The sequence below is a fragment of the Martes martes genome (assembly GCF_963455335.1).
Source record: "Martes martes genome assembly, chromosome: 5".
Lineage (NCBI taxonomy): Eukaryota > Metazoa > Chordata > Mammalia > Carnivora > Mustelidae > Martes > Martes martes.
Genome location: NC_137892.1, coordinates 77,294,174 through 77,316,808, shown reverse-complemented (window position 1 = coordinate 77,316,808; position 22,635 = coordinate 77,294,174). Strand labels below are relative to the sequence as shown.

The 22,635-nt window shown below is 37.6% G+C and overlaps 1 protein-coding gene and 1 pseudogene across 2 annotated transcripts in view; one reads left to right on the top strand and one right to left on the bottom strand.

The window, feature by feature from the left end:
* PDE4D (phosphodiesterase 4D) overlaps positions 1 to 22,635 on the bottom strand; it is a gene marked incomplete at its 5' end in the record, with an annotated part of 1,452,651 nt that overhangs the window by 978,148 nt on the left and 451,868 nt on the right. The window lies entirely within an intron of this gene.
* On the top strand, positions 11,147 to 11,393 carry LOC308343468 (short coiled-coil protein-like; annotated as a pseudogene). The gene has a single exon. The product of its transcript is annotated as a short coiled-coil protein-like (transcript).

Sequence of the window (22,635 nt, the reverse complement as noted above, 5' to 3'; positions counted from 1 at the left end):
TGCCAAGTTCCAAAAAAGAAAATGGATAGCAGAAAATAAATGCTTTACTAGACATTAAAAAATTCAACCTATATATTTAAATGCTATAGATCTGCCACTAATGAAGTCATCACTGTGATAATGGTTACATGAAGGTAGGACTAACATAAATTTGACTACAGGATAGATATACTTGTGTGCTCACACACTGCTAAGAATTCTCAGAAAATCCATAAAAATAGATATGATATAAAAATAAATAACATTAAGTATAGTGCCTATCAAATGCCCAACATGCATTCATAATCAAAAATTTTAAAGGAAACTAACAGAATTTTTGTGATGGGTCTAATGGGAAGGAAATTTAAAAAACACCTATTTTTCCCATGACCTGAACTTCATGAACATATACAACTTAAAAAAAAAAAGTGTTTTTTTTCTAAATTTTCCCTTTTTAATCGAGAAACTGTACTTTGCCTAAACATGGTATTAAATTATCCTATTTCATTCTATTCAGAATATTTAAGTGAAAAATGAAAGGACAAAATGACTTTATAAGATACATGAGCTTTTAGACTGAAATAATAGTCAGAATGAGGAAAGATAAGATATTCACAATGAATTAGAAAAATCTTGACTTCTGTAACTAAGCCACAGATAGTAGCATTGGTAATTCCAATTTCTCTCTGGCTAAGAACACATTCAAGGAAGAAGACTGCTATAATCAAAGAATGGACTATTCTGCAGTTAGAACAAAAGATGGTAAAGACAGAATAATTCTTTTGAGCCATATGGGTACCACGAATGCCATAGAAAGTTTTACAGTCTACTATGTCTGCATGGGAGGGCTCTCCTTAGGAAAACATCATCTTCCCAAGCAAATAAACACTAGATCATTGAATTAATTGGAGGGATGAGAAGCTCGTGAAAATCTAAATGAATTCCAATGTCAGGAGCTACCTAACTAATCTGCCCTATCCAAGATGTCTTTTTGCAACTGTGGGTCTGGACCTGCCCACACATTGAGACCAATCTTTCATTTTGGTTGCATAATGTTTGGAGTCTTTGACCTCAAAAGCTTTGCAAACTGCCAAATTTCTCTTTTGACTCTCTGATCCATAACTATTTGCCTAAATATATTGCTTGTATTCTGAGTCTTAATTTCCTGCATTCCTAGCCTGTGTTCCCAATTCCTACCCAACTCCCTAAGCTTCTATATCTGGTTTGATGCCATAAGAATTTCATGACCCTGCTTTTTTGCACATAGACTCCTGGCTTATCATCTGGCTTCAATCTTCATTATCACATACATTCCCATGCCACTTTGAGCCCCAGTTTCAAACTCCCATCTCTACCAAGGTCAATGGCCTTTGACCAAGAACTTACCTTCCTTTAAGTCTACCTGTCCTTCCTAAAATGTACTAACAATTTGTTGAGTACTGCTGTGTGTACTGTGTTCATTCATGTCTATGTCTAGGCACAGGCCTCACAAAAATCTAGTAGTGACTGTATCATGTTTTTCATTTTATAGGCAGTACACAAGAAGCCCAAACATACAGCAATTTGCCCTAAGTCATACCACTAATAAAAGGTAGAAGGAGGTGACAGATCTATTTCTGTCTGGCAATAAAATCATTCTCTGTGGGAGGCTGTTATATGGGTGCCCCTCAATAACTGCTACTTTCAGTCATACCTGTCCTTATGTTGTCTCTCCCATGCTGATTCTTACTTAGCTATATGAGTGGCTTCAGCTAAAGTGACATTGGCAGACATGATACAAGCAAAGGGTTCATAAGCTCTTGCACATTGATCAGGACTTGTTCATTTAAAACATCTCTTGTAGCCAGGTACCATACAAAAACCCTGACCAACTTGAGTCTGGCATGCTGCAAGGAAGCCCAAGCTTATTACATGTAGAAGCCATGTAGATGAGCTTAGAGGTGCCAGGTAGAGGACTGAAGCTTTCTTGGACCTTCCAGCCCAGACCAGCTAGTGACTTAACATCACATAGAGCAGAAGACTTTCTCAGACAAGTCCTGCCCATAAGAAATTATAAATTGTTGTTTTAAGACACAAAGTCCAACCTAGGTCCTGCTGGGTTAGAAAATAAAATTGTTACTCTTTTTCAGCCCTCCAGATAGCAAAAGGTTCTCAGAGTAGGAAATAGCCTCTGATCAAATCCTGAGAGCTGCTCTTAAAATGTGGCCTCCAGCTTCCAAGTGTTAGAATTTTTTCTTCTGATTGAGTTCCACTTTCAAAGCATTGTGGTCTGAGAATATGCAGGGAATAATTTCAATCTTTTGGTATCGGCTGAGACCTGATTTGTGACCCAGTATGTGGTCTATTCTGGAGAAAGTTCCATGTGCGCTTGAGAAGAATGAGTATTCTGTTGCTTTAGGGTGGAATATTCTGTATATATATATATATATATATATATATATATATATATATATATACATACATGAAGTCCATCTGGTCCAGTGTGTCATTCCAAGCTCTTGTTTCTTTGTTGATTTTCTGCTTAGATGATCTGTCTATTGTTGAGAGTGGAGTGTTAAGACACATAGATCAATGGAACAGAATGAAGAGCCTAGATATAGATCCTCAAATCTAAGGTCAGCTAATCTTCAACAAAGCAGGAAAAAATATTTAATGGAAAAAATACTATCTCTTCAACAAATGGTGCTGGGGAAACTGGACAGCGGTACACTTACACCATACATAAAGATAAACTCTAAATGGATAAAAGACCTCAATGTGAGAGGAATCCATCGAAGTCCTAAAGAAGAACATAGGCAGTAACCTCTTTGACACTGGCCACAGCAACTTCTTTCAAAGGCAAGGGAAACGAAAGTGAAAATGAACTTTCAGGACTTTATAAAGATGAAAAGCTTCTGCACAGCAAAAGAAAGAGTCAACAAAACAAAGAGGCAACCCATTGAATAGGAGAAGATATTTGCAAATGACACTATGGATAAAGGGCTGTTATCAAAGATCTATAAAGAACTCAAACTCAACACCCAAAAAACCAAATAATCAAGTCCAAAAATGGGCAGAAGACATGAACTTCTCAAAAGAAGACATACAAGTGGCTAACAGACATGAAAAAATGTTCATCATCATTAGCCATCAGGGAAATTCAAATCAAAACCACATTGAGATACCACCTTATACCAGTTAGAATGGCAAAAATTGGCAAGGCAAGAAACAACAAATGTTGGAGAGTTTGTGGAGAAAGGGGAACCCTCTTACACTGTTGGTAGGAATGCAAGTTGGTAAACAGTGTGGAGGCTCCTCACATACTTCCAAACACACTTTGGAAAACAGTGCGGAGGTTCCTCAAAAAGTTAAAAATAGAGCTACCCTATGACCCAGCAATTGCACTACTGGGTATTTACCCTGAAGATACAGATGTAGTGAAAAGATGGGCCATATGCACCCCAATGTTCATAGCAGCAATGTCCACAATAGCCAAACTGTGGAAAGAGCCAAGATACCCTTCAACAGATGGATGGATAAAGAAGATGTGGCCCATATACACAATAGAATATTACTCAGCCGTCAGAAAGGATGAATACCAAACTTTTGCATCAACATGGATGGAACTGGAGGAGATTATGCTAAGTGAAATAAGTCAAGCAGAGAAAGTCAATTATCATATGGTTTCACTTATTTGTGGAACATAAGGAATAGCATGGAGGACATTAGGAGAAGGAAGGGAAATATGAAGGAGGGGATATCAGGGGGACATGAACAATGAGAGACTATGGACTCTGGGAAACAAACTGAGGGTTTTAGCAGGGAGGCGGGGAAGGGTTAGCCCAATAATGTGTATTAAGGAGGACACGTATTGCATGAAGCACTGGGTGTTATACCCAAACAATGAATCATGGAACACTACTTCAAAAACTAATGAGGTACTGTATGGTGACTACACCACATAATTTTAAAAATGTGGCCTCCAGGTAATTATCAATTCAAGAATGTGGCAGAAAGAAATTTCTTAAGACCCTTGTAAGATCCAGTCAGCCAGAAGACAAGAAATTCTAAAATCCTTAAGGATGTTGCTCCCTAACATCTTGACTCTCAGCCTAAAGCAGAAAATTGTCTTAAAGAGATTTGTGCAAGTATATTTTACTTAATGGACAGAAATGTAATTGACTACATGGGAAAACCACAAAGCTTTTAAAGGAAACGTATCATCTTGAACTGAAAGGGAAAGAAGCTGAACAAAATGAAAAGAGGCCTCCAAACTTTCACTGACATAAAAAAGCCCGAGAAAGCTACTTAGCTACTTAGCTGCAAACATGGGTCATTTCTTATATAAAAGGAAAGATGACTTAGAGGACAGAGCCAAGATCCACTGAGAGCAATTAAATAGAAAATCACATGCAAAGAATTGTGTCTTTTTCAAGAAACATTTCTTGTCCCTAGATTTGAGGGAATTGGTAACATATTTCCAGTTGGATTTCAGAATTGCTTTGAAACATTAAGTGCTGTGTGCTCCACATTTCCCTTCTTTTCAGTGCCCAGGTCTATGGCCAGAGAAACTTAATACCTGTTTCATCACTGTATGTTGCAGGGGGAGAGGAACGTACAGAGATTATATTAATCTCTTGAGAGATCAAGTCTCTGGATCAAGAGAAGTTATATCTGAAGAGCCTCAACTTCAAATGTATTTGATTTATATGATATGATACTGGACCTAGAATCTGGGAACTAAAAGTGTAATGCAATGAAACTTTCAGGGAAGGACATGAATTGCTTAGTCAGAGGGAAAACTGTATTGCTAGTCGACAACCACTCCTCTCTTCCCTTTGCACATATGCTGCTTTTTACACCATAAAATATATTTTTTCTTCTGATGGACAATAAGCTAGGGCTGTGACTTGCATTGACTAAGAGAATGCAATGGAATGATGTCCTAAGAGTTCTGAGCCCAGGCATGACAGATTCTACTTCCTCTACCTGGAAAGGCAGCCAGCATGGTATAAATAGAAGCTTGGGCTAGACTACTGAGTGATGAGGAACCACATGGAGAGTTGGATTGTGGAATTTATGTGGTAACTTGACTAGGTCACAATACCTAGCTACTTGGTCAAACACATCTGGATATTGCTTTGAAGGTATTTTTTAGATGAGATTAACATTTCTTCAGTAGACTTTGAGTAAGGCTGATTATCCTCCATAACTAGATGGGACTCATCCAATCAGCTAAGGCCTTAAGAAGAAAAAAAAAAAGACTGAGGTCTTCAAAGGAAGAGAGAATTCTTCCAGCGGTCTGCCTTAATACTTGAGAGGCAATATCGAGTCTTCCTGGGTCTCCAGCCTGCCAGCCTACTCTACAGCTTTTGGACTTTTATCCTCTGTAATCATTTGAGCCGGGTCCTTAAAATCAGTGTGTGTGTGTACACATCCTGATCCTGTTAGTTTTGTTTCTCTGGAGAACACTGACTACTATGTAAAGAGAAAGAGAGACTAGACAGAAAAGCCATGAAGCAGCGTGCATGTGGGTGAAGGGTTCTTAGACTTTTCCAAGAATGGATGCCAAATGGATGCAACCAAATGGATGCAACTGAGTTGATACCACGTGAAGTAGAAGAATCACCCAACCAATCACTGCCCAAATTTCTGACCTAACAAACTGTGAGGAGAAAAATAAATTATTGTTTCAAGTCACAAGGTTTGGGGTTCATCACACAGCATTAGGTAACTAAAATATCTCCTTTTTTTCCCAGCCACTCTCTCTCCCATCCTAGCCATGAGCTTAATCTTTCTCAGAGTTTTAGCTCTGAGGGCAGTCCAAGGGCAACCTGTAACTTGGAATTTGCCAACCTACAATCAGTGAAGCCACAGTTTCATTCAGACCAATTATAAGGGATCATGTTTCATATTAAATAATGATCATTAGGGGATTTCTCATAGGTAGAGCAGCTATTAGGTGATCTTACAGTGTCAGCCTTCATTTAAAGACATACTTTTAAAAATAGTGAAGAGGGCTAAACCCAGACAAAGATACCCTAAGGGAAAAAGGAAGCTCAGCCCTCTTACACAATAAACCATTTTGCCCCTAGAGTCTCCAAGTCATGCTGAATTCAGGAATGGAATCATTGGAATGCAAGAAGGGCTGTAGCAAGTGTCACTGAGTCACTCAATGACATGCAACAAGAATAATTGGACACAGCTCTACAGCCCAAGAGAACAGTATTAGTGAATGGGCATAGCCACAGAAGCCTTTGAGAATCTGAGAATAATGAGGTCAATTAAATCCTGCCTATCTGTTTTCTGAGAAAATGTCACGCTGTAGCTACCTTGAGACCCAGGCTTGGGGCACAGGCAGTGTCATAACATGTGGCAAACAAAAGAGTGGATGCTGAGTGCTGTGCAAAGCTGCTCAGAATAAAATTTCACTGTAATTTTGAGCATGTGATCCATCTGTCAAGGCAGAAAAATAACACATTTGAGAGTCTGTTTATTTATGTGAAGAGTACAAATTTTATACTCTCATTAGCACACCAAATGAAAGGCTGAAGTCAACTTCCAAGTCAATTTTCTGGGACTCTGTGATAGATACAAGAGCACTAAATACACCAGGCATACTTGTTACTAACATTTCTGTAAGGTTAGACATTGTCCTTCTGCCACCAACCCCCTCGCGCCGCCTACCCCCAAAATTAGCTGACTCTGTCTTTAATGTATTCTGGTGGTGGACTATTTCAAGCTCATCATCTAGAAGCACATATTAGCGGTGAATATTGAATACCTATATATAATTAATATGACCCAATACCCCCCCCCCTTATCCCTGAAGCTGCATTAATGGCTGCTGTCTGCCAGCTGTGGTTTTGTCAAAGATTCCAGTTTAGATATCTACAGTGCGGATACAACAGCTTGAAAAGTCATTATGGGACTGGATCTGGCAGCTTCATTTTCCCTAAAAAAAGCTCCTTTTCTGAGAATGACTTAACTTAGAAGATGGAATAAAATATTTCTTCAGACAGACTCTTCTGCTATCTCTACCTCACTAGGTTCCCTCCAACCCTCCAAAAACCAGTAAAGCCACTGGGCTTATTGAATTCCTATAAAATGAGAAATACTGCAGTAGGAGAAGTGGGAAATTAACTGAAGGTATGGAGAGTGCCTAGGCTCAAGAATTTTACAATATTTTATTTTTTTATTTTTTTTTTTTTTAAAGATTTTATTTATTTTTTTGACAGAGATCACAAGCAGGCAGAGAGGCAGACAGAGAGAGAGAGAGGAGGAAGCAGGCTCCCTGCTGAGCAGAGAGCCCGATGCGGGGCTCGATCCCAGGACCCTGAGATCATGACCCGAGCCGAAGGCAGAGGCCTAACCCACTGAGCCACCCAGGCGTCCCGAGAATTTTACAATATTTTAGATAAGGTCTTAAAAGTCCTTCTTTTAATGGTAATCTATTACAAAGTTTGCAAATCCACTATAGCTACAACTTTCTGCCGTACTTACTCAATCTCTTCTGTTAAAGACAGAGATGCTCCTGAGAGCATTTCAGCTCTCTAAGTCACCACACCTTGTGACACCCCAACACCTTCCTTCTCCTCCACATATAGCTGCAAAGATGACAGCATCCACTACAAGCGTGTTCCTCTGCCTATGCTGCCCCCCACCCCCAGTGCTATCTGGTAATTACTAATCTCCTCAAGTGACTCCCTATTACATGTCACACAATGATTATTATAATTCATTCCATTTTCCTTAGGCTCTTTTGTTTTCTTGGTCCTCTAGCTAGCAAGGTATTTCTTTCTGTCCCAAGTGGAAACCACTAACTTGTCACATCCTCACCTTCTCTATTTCAAAAATACTAAGTCCTCACACATCTTCATCTCATTCCTTCTCCTCTGTTGCTGATTTCTCAGCACACCTGTAATCTCATCCTGACCTGTGACCAGCTCAGATGCTCCACTGAATGTCCCTTTCTCTCTAGCACAGAGCGGCAATAGGGTGAAGTGGTTAAGAGCAAGTTCCCTGGAGATAACACTTCCGGTTTTAAATCCTGACACCACTGCCTGTTTGTACCACCTTGAGCAAGTTATATAACCTCCTTGTGCCTTAGTCCCTTCACTCCAAATACAGATAATAATAGAAGTACTTCTGTCACAGTTGTGTTATGAAGATTAAATTAGTTAAAGCATTTAGCACACTGTCTGGTACATAGTAAGCACTAAAATATTGTTAGCTATTACTACTTTCCACTTTAAATTCTTTCTCTGCCTCAGCCATTTTCTTAATTCTTACATGTCCTTAAGCATCTGTGCTTTTTGTCTTCATTACTTCAATGCCAATCTTCTTTTGAAAGAGTGATTAATATTTACAGCTGAACTTGCTTCCTGACTCATTAACTCCTGGTAAATTCAGCTGTAGCCCCCACACCAATAATAGCCCAGAACTTGAGCTCCAAAGGCCTGTATTTGTTCTTATTTTTCTCCACTGACCACTGCTCTTATTTTTTTTTTAAAGATTTTATTTATTTATTTGACAGAGAGAGAGAGAGAGATCGAGAGAGAGAGCACAAGCAGGGGGATGCAGCAGGGAAAGGGAGAGGCAGCCTCCCTGTTAAGCAGGGAGCCGGATGGGATGTGGGGCTCCATCTCAGGACCTTGAGATCAGACCTTAGCCGAAGGCAGATGTTTAACCAACTGAGCCACACAGGTGCCCCACTGATCTTATTTTATTTTAGTTGTTGTTGTTGGTTTTTTTTTTTTTTAAGTTTTTTTTTTTTAATTTATTTGACAGAGATCACAACTAGGCAGAGAGGCAGGCAGAGAGAGAGAGAGGAGGGAAGCAGGCTCCCCGCTGAGCAGAGAGCCCGATGCGGGGCTCGATCCCAGGACCCTGGGATCATGACCTGAGCTGAAGGCAGAGGCTTTAACCCACTGAGCCACCCAGGCGCCCCTGTTGTTGTTGTTTTTGACACACACAGAGAGAGATCACAAGTAGGCAGAGAGGCAGGCAGAGAGAGAGGGAGGGCGAAGCAGGCTCCCCACTGAGCAGAGAGCCCGATGCGGGGCTCGATCCTAGGACCCTGAGATCATGACCTGAGCCGAAGGCAGAGGCTTAACCCACTGAGCCACCCAGATGCCCGTCACTGATCTTATTTTAAAGATTTCTTCCTGCTTCACCTGCATTACTCTTGATGATCCTGATTTTCCTCTTACCTTCCAGAGTCTTTTCTCTGGTTCTCTGGGCCTTTTCTTCCATCTACCCCTAATTCAAAGTATGCTCTGGGATTTGGCTCTGCTCTTCCTGCATCTCTGTTTCTCATACTGGGATGCAGTGCAAGGCTGTGCAGTGAGCAAAAGTACATCTGCAGTCTCAGGAAGAACAAGGTAGGTTTGAACATCTTGGGCTGTTGTTGTGTTAGTATTGGCTCAATGCCCTTAGTCACAAGCTAAATCCTATTATTTCAAGCCAACAAATTTTTTTAACCTGCCAAATAAAAAGTATTCACTTGCACTGAGTGACTGGAAAGTGTGGTATTTTAGAGTTGTTACAGAACGAAGTATCATTATCACTACAACCAGATCAAGGTGAATTTACACATGCCATGATCACGGATGGCATGAATAACTCCTGACCCTAAGACTGACTCGTGCTTCTCTAAAAAAGTAGGTCAATTAAAAAAAAAATTTTTTTTTAACAAACTAGTATGTTTTCTTAGATTAAACATCCACACACAAACACACACACACAACACCACTGGCTCCCACAAAGTGATTAAACGTCCTACCACAAATGTATTTTGGACAAATGTTCTATTTACAAACAGGAAACCATGTGTAGTTAAATATCTCCTTGGAGTTACTCTGAAAATAGCAACAAGTCTAGAGATTCTGACTTTAGAGAACTAATTGCCACTCTCTATTGTTTCAAAAATATATTTATTTAGTTATAATTTCAGTTGGAAGTACTGAGAAGTGGTCATGAACAGTAATGTTTGGAACAAAATCTTTTAATTGATTAAAATGTAAAAGATAACAATGGAAATGCAGAATAATCTTGAAGCAGAGGGTAAATCACAGGGAATTTGATGGCTCAAAACATCATGGCACAGTCCTACCACAACTAGAGAACTCAAAATGACCACTACAGCTGGCCACAAATTTTTAAGGTATATATTGCTATTCATGTAAAGTATAGGTCTTTAATCACTGTGGAAATGCAAATGAGCCTGACCTGATGGGCAATGAATGGAAAAATCCTGAGACATAGCTCCATGAAAATATCTCATTGCATATATAATATTTAAGACAATTTTGGAAACACTTTGAAAGTTAAAAACGGAAGAAAGAAATCCTGGCTTTGAAGAATGCTTCAAAAACACAATCAAACAAACAGAAAAAAAAAAATTCTTGAAGTATCATCAAAGTTAGCTTCAGAATCACCATGGGAGGCAGAGCTCCTGAGACAAGGGCCGCTTGGTGGAACATGGCATGGCAGGGTAGGTTGAATCTGTCTTAATTCAAAAAGAGGCAATCAAGATGACAAAGTGTATTTTTACAAGGAAAGGTATTGTTGAATAATCAAGAATCTGAAAATAAATTGGATTTTTACCTAGTACTATGGTGAAAACACAGATATGAATGATAGAACTACCTACTAGTCATCTACACGGATAACACAGTCTCTCAATGTGTGTGGTTTGTTAAAGTACTTGAAGGTAGAACTGGTGATAAAATTTTCAACAAGATATAAGGATCCTAGCATGATATTAGCTAGGAAAAAAATGTTGGACTCAAATCTATGTTAGACAAACCTTTGAATCACTAGTGTGCATCAAGCACATGATGGCCCTGACTGCTCCAGACCAGTGATTTTATTCATTCATCAAAAATACGGGCGCCTGGGTAGCTCACCTAGTTAAGCATCTGCCTTCAGGTCCTGGGATCAAGCCCTGTGTTGGGCTCCCTGCTTCTCCCTCTCCCTTGGCTGCTCCCCCTGCTTATGCATTCTCCCTCATTTGTTCTCGTTCAAATAAATAAAATCCTTAAAAAATATTTTTTTGAGGCCAGTTGGTCCCTGTGTTGAGGTGACCTGAGGTGTCCTCCTGGTCCATCTCCCTCCCAGCACTTCCAAAGGGGGACCATCCATCAAGGATTTTATATCCAAGGCCCAAAATGTGTTGCCCAAGACGATGAATGCCAACATGGATACAGCTGATGCTGAAAATCAACTGGAACTGGAGGACAAAGCACGGCCTTAATTAGTCAGTTGCTGAAACATCAGCACACACATGGAGATCTCTCTGAAGAGCAGGTGCAGTTAAGGAAGAAAATCGGAAGCTAAAATCAGAAAACCAAATTCTTGGACAGTATATAGAAAACCTCATGTCAGCTTCCAGTGGTTTTCAAAAAATTCACACAAAAAGCAAAAGAAAGTAAGGGACTGATACCTATCCCATTTTATGGAATTGCTGCTGATCTTTCTTAATTTAAAAGTTGGAAAGATGAAAAATGTTATAGTAGTTTTGTTTGTGGTTTAATTGAATATTTATGAAGATAATGTCAGATCTAGGCAAAATTAAGAGCATAACAGAAGATTTACAAAAAAGAAAAAAAAAGAAAATCTTATCAGTCTAGGAAAATGTGCAAATGTATCATACAAACTTTATAATTAGAAATACATATATTTGTGAAACGTGAAAATGAATTTTACCGAATTTGCTTTGAATTTATACGTTTAGCACTGTATTTTATTATACGCAGAGTAAGATATACAAGAAAACAGCCACTGTGTTGTGAAAAGTGACCAAAATCATGTACTGAACACACAGCTTTATGTGCACCGTCTACCATGTTACATATCTTGTCCATTCCCTTTGACCTTCGTATTTCCCTTCCCCTAAGGAAGAATTGGCTTCACATTTGTAAAAGTAATTTTAATAGTGAATCATCAGTGAGAGTAAGCTGAGCTTGACTTGTTGAAACTTAACCAAAAGAAGACATTTTCTCAGGTCTTATCATAGTCAGTGATAAAACAGGATCATTGGTTTCTCTTTAATCAACTGAAAACAAGGGCTATAATTATGAAGATTTTTCTTGGCCGCTGAATTGTCAAATTGGGAAGGTTTGTTGGTAAAACCTTCCTTTTGCACAAAACAACCCACTTGGTATCTGAAAAGATGAGCTCTAGTTACATGTTTGAGGTGCCTGAAGCATCTGCCTTCAGCTCAGGTCAAGATCCCAAGGTCCTTCGGGCTCTCTGCTTAGCGGGGAGCCTGCTTCCCCCTCTCTCTCTCTGCCTGCCTCTCTGCCTGCTTGTGATCTCTGTCTGTCAAATAAATAAATAAAATATTAAAAAAAAAAAAAGATCCCAAGGTCCTGTGATGGAGCCCTGCATTGGGCTCCCTGTGTCTCTCTCTGTTAAATAAATAAATAAAATCTTTAAAAAAAGATTTTTTTTTGAGAAAGATAGAAATAAGACGGGAAAACTACTTGGCATACAATAGTAACCAACTCTAAATGTTTTTACTCCAGATTTGTGTGATCTCTGGCACAGACTAGATCTTTTGGGGAATATATATATGAAAGTAGATTAAATATGACTGACCTTATGACAACGACATCTAGAAGAGAACAGTTACAAAGACTTTAGTGTCAAGGTTTATTTGTGGTACCCAACAGGTCAACTTTTGGAAAACTGCTTTAGAGTGCATTAAGTATCAGAATTACGAATAAAATGGGGGAGTTTCATATGTATACTAACTGGTATTCTCAGTATTTTATCTCACTACTTCTAGAATTTTCTCAAAACCTAACTACTTGGTTTGCAGAGTTTTAGTCACTTTTTGACAATTTCTAAAACTATAGTTTGTTGATTCCATTTGGTAAGAAAATTAGTATCACAAGTAATGCTAAAATGTTAAATAGAAAAGGAGATCCACTAATACAGTTTCGGTTATTAGATTTGGGCTACATTTTTAAAAAGATTTTATTCATTCATTTGACAGAAAGAGACCTAGAGAGCACAAGCAGGGGGAACAGCAGAGAGAGAAGAGGCAACTGGCTGAGCAGGGAGCCTGATGCAGAGCTTGATCTCAGGATCTTGGGATCATGACTTGAGCCGAAGGCAGACACTTAGCCAACTGAGCCACCCAGATGCCCCAGAATTGGGGCTACTTTTAATCATAGAATAATCTTATGTTTGTATTGTAAGATTTGACCAATGGCTTCAGCTGGATGAATGTAATAATTATACTGCAAACATTTTTCATCCCTTTTGTGACCTAATTTACAAACATTTCAAATTATGCTATAGTTTCACTTTACTGTTTTAAAAAAGCTGTTTCAGAATACACACACACACACACACACACGTGCATATATATATGTATATGTATGTATGTATTTGAACTCCTACTGTGCCTACCACTATGCTAGATCCTAAGGATTTCACTTTGGATAAAGCAGACAATCTTATCCTTAGGGTGTTTACATTTGCCAAGAGATTTCTTCAAAAGATTTTTTTTTTTTTGTCTTATTTTCCTTGATTTTTCTCAGGGTGTTCAACAACTTAGTAAAACTAGATAATTTTGCAAAATGCGATATTTTTAATGTTCCTTATTTTAGATAAATTGTAATATAATGAGAAGAGAATGAGAAAGCTTATAGTACCACCTAGATGCATTCTTGTGCAAACAAAAAATAGTACTCATAGAGTTTTCTAATTCAGCCATAAATTAATTTATTTCCTTGGAAATAAAAAAGCCATCATGAAAAAAAAAACCCTAAGTATTATGAGTTAATTTAGTTTTTATACTTCTAATAAATTGGGTCACAGGGAATTATGTATTTAGCTGTGTATTTATTTATGTATTTATGTATTATGTATTTATTTATGTATTCCCCCCAAAGTCTGAACACCCTCATTCAACCATTATAAGGTAAAATTAAGGTGATGATTTTCACAGAACGTGACAAATTATAACATGGTATAGAAGCCTGACAGTTGAATGGAGATGTCAGAATGTAAATAATCTGAGACTCACCTCATTAACATGTGACAAAAATTACAACATCAGTCACAAAATAAAGATTATTATTCCTTCGTTGAAAATATCCTTTTTGGCTATTTCCATGGGAATTTAAAAAACACTAATCAGTGGATCAGAGACTCTTTTTATCCCCTACTAGGCAAGTAGGCAAGTGAGCCAACTCTTGAGCAAGTCAATGAAGTCACTGAAATCTTTGGCAAGGAAGGCCTGACAACATGGCATCATCTTTCCATTTGTGATTCTGGTTTGCTTCTCCTATGAGATTCCCCATATACAGCTCACTATGTCTTCAAAAATTATTTTTTGAGTGCCCACAGGTACTTGTGAATTTGCTTCCTAAGAATAAGGCAACACCAAGAAGAAAAAGTACAGATCAGCTGGACTCAGTGGATCTGATTTGCTATCTTTAATTCAGTTCAACGTATATGTGAAAGTGATAAATTCAATGAATAAAATTTCAGGCCTCATCTTTTGGTTATCACTTTCCCTCAACATTCATATGAATTCGTCAGTCATTCCCTTCAGCTATTCCCCCAGTTTTTATTTCTGGCACCATACAACCCATTTTCCACATAGCAGGCAGAGAAATCATTTAAAAATCTACATCAGATCATTAATCACTGTGTTTAAAGACCTCGATATTTTACTGAGGCATTTAAAACAAAATCCACTGCTCGGCATGGCCTTCCAGACCTCTGCTCACTCTTTCAATTCATTTTGTACCATAATTCCCTAGATCTCTTTTTCTTCTCCATAGTAGCTTCCTCACATCCAAAGGCTGTATTTTGCTCAGGTCACTTGTTCCCCAACCTCAAGCCAAACAAACTTGTTCCCCATCCTCAAATCAACTTTATTCAAAATCTTCTTTGACCATATCTTCTCACTTCCCCATCACTCTAGACTTCATTATGTTTTGCTTCCATCACAGTAGTTATTTTCTGAATTATCCTGCTTATTTATTAAATTTGCTTATTTATTAAATTAATAAATAATAATCATTATATATAATGATTATTATTAATCATTATATATAATAATTATTATATTATAATTATACAATATATTATTATTAAAATAATATATAATTATTATTAATTATATATAATTATTATAATTATAAATAATATATAATTATAATTATTAATGAACAATTATATTTATTAATTTAATAATTTCTTAAATTATTGATTGATTGATTGATTAAATTAAATTAATCTGTCTCCCTTTCACTATACAGTAAGTGATCTGTCTCCCTCTCACTATACCTGTGATCTGTCTCCCTCTCACTATACAGTAAGCTCCAAGACAGGCTTTATTTCAATTATGGGCATATCCCTAGTGTCTAAAATGGTGTGTAGTACATACATGCTGGGTACTCATCAAAGAATAGTTGATTAAATTGATGAATATAGCAGAATCATGATCATTAATGAATGAATCAGGAAGAAATTATATGTGAGTAGATCACAGAGTAGAATAAAGAATCTACACATTAAAAAAAAATAAAACATAATACTAAGGGAATGTTGCCCTTTGAACTATGCCTCCAAATAATCTGGATTAAAACTTTAGTTTCCTCTGTTATTCTAGGTATGTGAATATGTTGGAAAATTCCAAGGATCTGTGCTCCATATTCTATTCCTGATAATATCATTTTCACAACCATTATTCACTTCTGAGCAGAGGACTCTTAAATACTTCTCTCAGTTTTCATGTTCCATCTGCCCCAAAACATCATTATTCCTCAGAGACAGACCCTCTTTCTCTGCTCCTTATCTTAGTTAGGCTGGTAGCCTTCCAGAAATTCTCTTTGCCTCTTTCCTCTATCTACTGTGTTTCTTTCCCTTCTCTCAACACACATCTTGGCAAAATTCTTCACATCTGACCCACTGTTTCTGTATCTACTACTCTGGGTCTAACATCCTTCATTGCTTGCCTAAACCGTTGTTAAAATTTTTGAAATGGTCTTCTTGCTAGAATTGTTTCCTCCCTCCAATCCATCTGTCCCTAAATCCTAGATCTATACTCCTCAAATCAAAACCTTCCATGGGGACAAGTAACTACAGAAAGTAATCCCAATCTCTGAACATAAAAATAAGCACACTCCATAAAATGTCCCTGACAAATATTTCTAGTTTATAATCCTAACCTTCCCTTTTCCACAAATCTTTGCATTAAAAACTCTCATGAATCAACATTCTACAAAAAGCCTCCATGTTTTTGTCACCACTGATCTTTCTCTCTATATTATCTCTACCCATTGTGCCCATTCTCTGACCCCTGTGTTCTGGACACTTCACACAGGTTGAGTTTGCTGAGTAAATAAATCTCTGTCCTTTCAAGGCCAAGCCTATGACAGTTTCATGAAATCTCACCCTGTCCCTCTGGTCAGATTACCCTTTCCCTCCCGGAAGTGTCCATTATACTTCACAGCTCTATTTTAGTATTTTAAGCATACTCTGCTTTCCAGTATAACAGGTTGGGTACACATCTGTCCTTCCCAGTAAACTGAAATTTTCATGATGGCTAGGACTATTGTGAACCCATGAAGAATGTTTCCGTGGCATAGATTAGGTTAACTGAAGGTGATTGTTGAAGTCAGGATGAGAGTGAGTGTTTGTGGAGGTTGTGGTCAGAGTCTAAGGTGGTGAGGATGTGGTAGATGAGGTGAGCTGTGTATGGGATAGTAGTGGTGTGAAGTCCCAGCATTATCTTCAGTGGTGTGGAAATTTCTCACACTGTGAATTATATTTGCCACTTTTGGCCACCAGAAGCCTGAATCAATCCAAGTAGGCACCGAGATGCTCTTACACCATAAAGTAAGGTTATATAATCATTCTAATCATCATCCATTAATATCTAAAGTGCTTGGTGGAAACATTGGGCAGAAATAAAGGGCAAATGATCTAATTAATTCCCCTATCCTAAAGCCCTAATTGCACAGGCTTCCCTTCAATAACCATGACCCAAACTGTGCTCAAAGAATAGGTTAATATCCAGGATCAGAAGAGCTGAAAACTAAATCTTACAACAAAACATTCATTCCCATATTCAGATGAAAAAATATCTACTCACATTTTGAAGTCTGCATAAACCAAACCTTAAAAAGCTATGTAATTTTCAAGTAAATACAGTTCACAGTCATATTATATTTATAGATGATGTGACATCTTAAAATTCAAGGCTTTTGTTGAAACTAGGTAGAAAATAATGTAGAACTTGAAAATGTAATGGACAACTCAGACTCCTTTACATTTTATTTCTGAAAAAGAAAATATTTCCTTATATTCAGAGATATATATCTTCCTTGGCATCTTTAGAATCTTTTGAGATTTATTTGGGTGAAAGGGGTGGGAAGATTACCACCCATGATTAAAGAAACTCTGATTTATTCCATAGATTCCAGAAGAAATCTTTTGATTTAACAAACATTAATTATAAACAAAAATTTTAAAGGTGTTTCATGTGGCAAATAGATATTAAAGGAAATTCAACATTACAGGGGCTATTTGCTTCCCTTTATTTCTCTACCTTATTAGTTCTCACCATATCCTGACATTGTAGGTAAATCAAAATAAGCGTCATGAAAACACATAGGAGCCAAAAAAACCCCAAAAAAACAAAAAAATGGTGCAAGTCAGCAGGCCACTCTCGAAAATCAGAACAGCAACACTGAAAAAGCCAGGGATAATTGACATGTACATTCTTCCTCTAAATCTGTGTTTGACTCAAAACTAGAGTGTATTTCAATCAGCTAACTCTGCCTCACGAAGAAAAAGAAAATTATGTGTGCTATTTAAATCTACCTTTTTACCTGCTGCTAAACCACTGAGCTTTTTAACTGAACTTCCACATTTAAAAAGTGTAAGGTATTTATAGTAAGAATAAACTACTAAAATACCCATCCAAATTATGCCAAATCTTGATCCTAATGAGGATAGATAAAAGCAAATAGTGTGTCTTAGAATAACAGGGTGAAACTGTGTATCATTCACTAAAGGTTACAATAACTGGAATTATTTAGTTCATAGACAAAATGGTCAAACCTGATATAATTACATATGAAATAAATGTTATACTGTAGACTGTGATGCTAAAGCAAATTACAAGTAATAATAAAAATCACCTTTATTTTCTAACTATTATCTAGGGAAGTATTTTATTATCAGCTGGTTCGTGAAAGACATAAATGCTCTTTTATTTATTTTTTTTTAAAGATTTTATTTATTTATTTGTCAGAGAGAGAGAGAGCGCGAGCGAGCATAGGCAGACAGAGTGGCAGAGGGAGAAGCAGGCTCCCTGCGGGGCAAGGAGCCCGATGTGGGACTCGATCCCAGGACGCTGGGATCATGACCTGAGCCGAAGGCAGCTGCTTAACCAACTGAGCCACCCAGGTGTCCCATAAATGCTCTTTTAAATAGAGCTTTGGAAATAAATTTGGTAATTCAGGGAAATACAGTAAAATCTTATTATAGATTAAGCTATATTTAAGAAAAAATGATGACTCTGATGAAGATGGTAGCCAACAGAACTAATGACTTATTGGAGAGAATATAAATCTATTCTTTAGACTGTAGTAAGTTGACATTTATCCATTTCATTTGATCAATGTATACAGTCACACTGCATAATTTAAGCTTTTAACTTTGGTAAAACTTACCACCTAGTTTCTACTTCTCTATCATGTTCTTATCTGTAGAATTAGTGTATTATTTCTAACTTCTCCCTGATGACCTCAAAACATTCTATTTTCTGAACCATTCCATAACTAACAAGGTTAAGACAGTGTACAAACATTCATTTGTTCTAAATGAAAAAGATGCTCATTCCCATACTATGTTACTTTGACGTCATACAGAATACACTGTGGGCCTAAGAATAGTACAGACCTGTGTTCAAACCCTCCCCCTTCTAGGGAAGTCATTTAACCTCTCTGAACTGGGTCCTCTAACTGTACAGTGGAGATAATTTACTGGATAAGCTAGCTCTGAGAATCAAACGAGATAACCTATGTGAAGCATCTGCCATATAGCATTTCACACAGCATTGATTTAAAACATATTATCCCCACCGCTCGCAGCTACAAGTCCTTTTAGGTGAACATGTTAAGTAAAAGATGGCACATAAGCTTGTGAAACTTTGTGGCTGTTCAGAATTCCTCCAACAGAAAAACTACATCTGTCTTTGAAATCCACATTGCATATTTTGAAGAAGTACAGTTCTTCTTGCAGTATTTTTATGTATCTGCAGGTAGGTCAGCAGAAAACTTATGGCAACATTTTGTGGGTAAGCCATGGCTGTCACCACCACCACAAAATAAAACATTAATTCTGTATGAATTGTCTGACTCCTATGACAATGCTATTTTGATTAGAAATTATCTCCAAATTTGGCAAAAAACAAATGTCTATGTTGAGATCTACACAAACTCTCTCCCTCGCAGCATCCTTTTTACTGAGTTTATACCCACTGAGATCTACATATCACTGGTAAAGTGTCACCCTTTTCAGCTGTGCTGTTTGGGTGAAGCACCAATCTTCCTTGAGAGATGGGTAACATTTCCTTTCACTGTCAAAATTTTATCTTTGGTTATATAATGGGAACAAAACCACAAAATCCTCAGCAATTTATCACCAGTGTTTGATAACTGCCAGCGATCACTTTGGGTTTTGAAGGGGTCTAGAGCAGGAATTTCAAAGAAAAGACCTTCTCTTCAAAAGTCACAGCTGATAGATTCTACATGAAAGAAGTTTCCTTGGTTATCCTACCACTTTTACATTCTAGGAACTCAAAACATACTCTCAAAAAGAGTGAATAAAAATGGTAAATTTTATGTTGCACATTTTTTACCACAATCAAGAAAAAAGTAAGTGATACTAGCTAGCTCTGAAGTCTCACTGTTAAAAGTCAAGTAACTGTCCTAAGCCTTAACCCTTAATCTCAGTATTCATTAATTTTACGCATCTCACGGGCTGATGTATCCTTCTTTCTTGATGACACCCTAAGGACTTAGAGATCCTGTCCCTTAGCAAGTTGAAAATTGGGCTTTCTGGAGGGGAGAATTTTCACACCATCTGGATGAGCCAAAGGGTCATGTCACATCCCACTTATCAATGCAACTTCTAGAAGCCATGTGGTGGAAGTACAGTATGGAGAGAAATTTGGCAAAAGACATGTGGGGAAAAGAAAAAGGATTTGCTCCTAGTTTTTTCCTCCACTAAAAATATTTCTAGGGTGTAGTTTTGAATGAAATAATAATAATATATACTGTTAGTTCAGAGTCTTTTCCATGAGTTATATGTAAAGGACTATAAGTTTTCAGAGAAGTGTTTAGACTACTCTCTTTACTAGCAGACTTTATCTTACAAATTCTGGCCTTCCCTCTCAGATGATAAGTAAGAATATTCTAGGTGGAGAAGATGTCAAAAGGGCGATATTGTTGGAGGGGTAGGAGTGGATAAGCAGAGCATCTATACAAAAACAACAACCACGCAAATGAAAGAGATTTTTCAGGGGCTGGTTAAGAGTTGAAGATTTTTAGGAGTAGGGTTACGGATGGGAAATGTGTGAATTTCCCATTGCCTCTATAATCCATTACCACAACTTAGTGGCATAAAACATCACAGATTTATTCTCTTATAGTTCCAGAGGTCAGAAGTCCAAAATGAGTTTTATAGAGCTAAAAGTAAGATTTTGGCAGGCTCGGTTCTTTCTGGAGATGCTGGGGGTGGGTGGTGATCAATTCTGTTCATCTTGTAGCTTGTAGAGCCACCCACACTCGTTGGCTTGTGGCCACATCACACCAATTTCTACTTGTGTCATCACAGTGCCTTCTTACCTCTTACCTCCTTGTCTCTCTTATAAAATACCTCTCCTGATTATATTTAGGTCCTAAAATTCAATGACTGAGCATCCTCTCCCGTCCCAAGATCGTTAAATTAATCACATCTGTGAAGTCCTTTCTGCCACGAAAGGTAATATATTTACAGGTTCCAGGGATTAGAATGTGGACATCTTCTGGGGGCCATTATTCAGTCTACCATGGGAGGAACTAAAAATTATGATACTATCCATCATTACTACACATTGTTCATGATGCTAGATACTTCACATGCATTATATCCCATAATTCTCTTTCTTTCTCTGCCTCTCTGCAACACAGTAATGATTAAAGATGATATTTAAAATATTTAAAAACTTGTACAGGGCACTGAGCAATAACACTAGTTTCCAGACATAGTCCTGGAGCTGTCACAGCTGTGTTACCAAGAGAGTCCTACGTAGTCCCAGGAAAGCATTCTGGAAAGCCATAATGTGCAAATGTGAGCCTACTGATTAAATTCTTAGCCTGAGGAGAAGCTTACTAAGCACCTAACGGAGGCAGGTCCTCTGCAAGGTACTTTCCATGCATTAACATAATTTATCCTTACTTAAACTTTCTTGGGAAAGAGGCTGTTATCACTATTTTACAGATGAAGGAAATAAGACTCAGCGACGTTAAATGACTTGCCCATGTCCACAGTGAATATCACTGGGATCACCAGGAGCCAAACCCTGTGTGACTGTCACTTCCCTTTTCCTGCCATCAGGTTACGCTGAGTCTTATGCAAAAATCTGATATAATAATATACTCTAGAGATATTGAAGGATTATCAAAGCAATATGATGGTCTGAATAATGAATTAAATATTAGAGTTATGAAAATAATGTAGTGAACCCTTCTTCAATGACAAGAGTCAGTGTGGCCACTGATGCTCCTCAAGAAAAGGTCTAATCATCATATCAAATGACCCAAAATGTTACTTCTTGGGAGGGGCCCAGAAAGGCTCCTTCCCACAAAAGCATTGCCAAAGGGATCTAAGTGCACATGAGCCTCCCAAGCATGGGGCTCTGCACAAGAAAGTCTTTGGCTGTCTAATATGCCTGTCACTGGCTTTTCTACCAGTGCCATGTATCATTCCCAGCATATTCAATCTAATTCTTAAAGTTGTGCAACAGTAAAATTAATTACACTCATCTTGGTTTGCTTAGGACTACAAAATTTAATAGCCACCAACAATATAAGACATTGACTGATGAGTTTCAAAATAAAATTTGGCTGGAAATATCACAGTCATCAACCCTCATCATTACTTGGAAGTATCATATTCATTTTTTGTTTGATATGCAACAAATGTATTTATTTATGTGAGCCTGACAGATTTTTTTGCTGTAATTAAAGGAACCATGAGAAAGCAAGTGCAAATTCATAAGATATTAAAATATTTCAAATCATGGGTTATCACTGGATCCAGGTACAAATGTCCTATTATTCATGTGCACACCCTTGTATAGACACTCAGCACATAAATTATAACACCTATCAGCGCCTTCAGTGTATCATAAGGAGGAAGTTTTGTTTATTTTCAGCAACATCCAGTCCCCTGATATATGATAATTCCTATATTTGAAAAAAAGAGTATGAGCTCATGAGCAAACCACATCACAGTAACTCAGTGTGGCTGATGACATAAGGAAAGGTGTTGGTAAAGTTACACAGGCCATTAACATAATCATTTACTCAACTTTCTCTGAAAATTCCCATGAATATATCCAAAAAGTAATATATATTAAAACCTTCAAAATCTTGT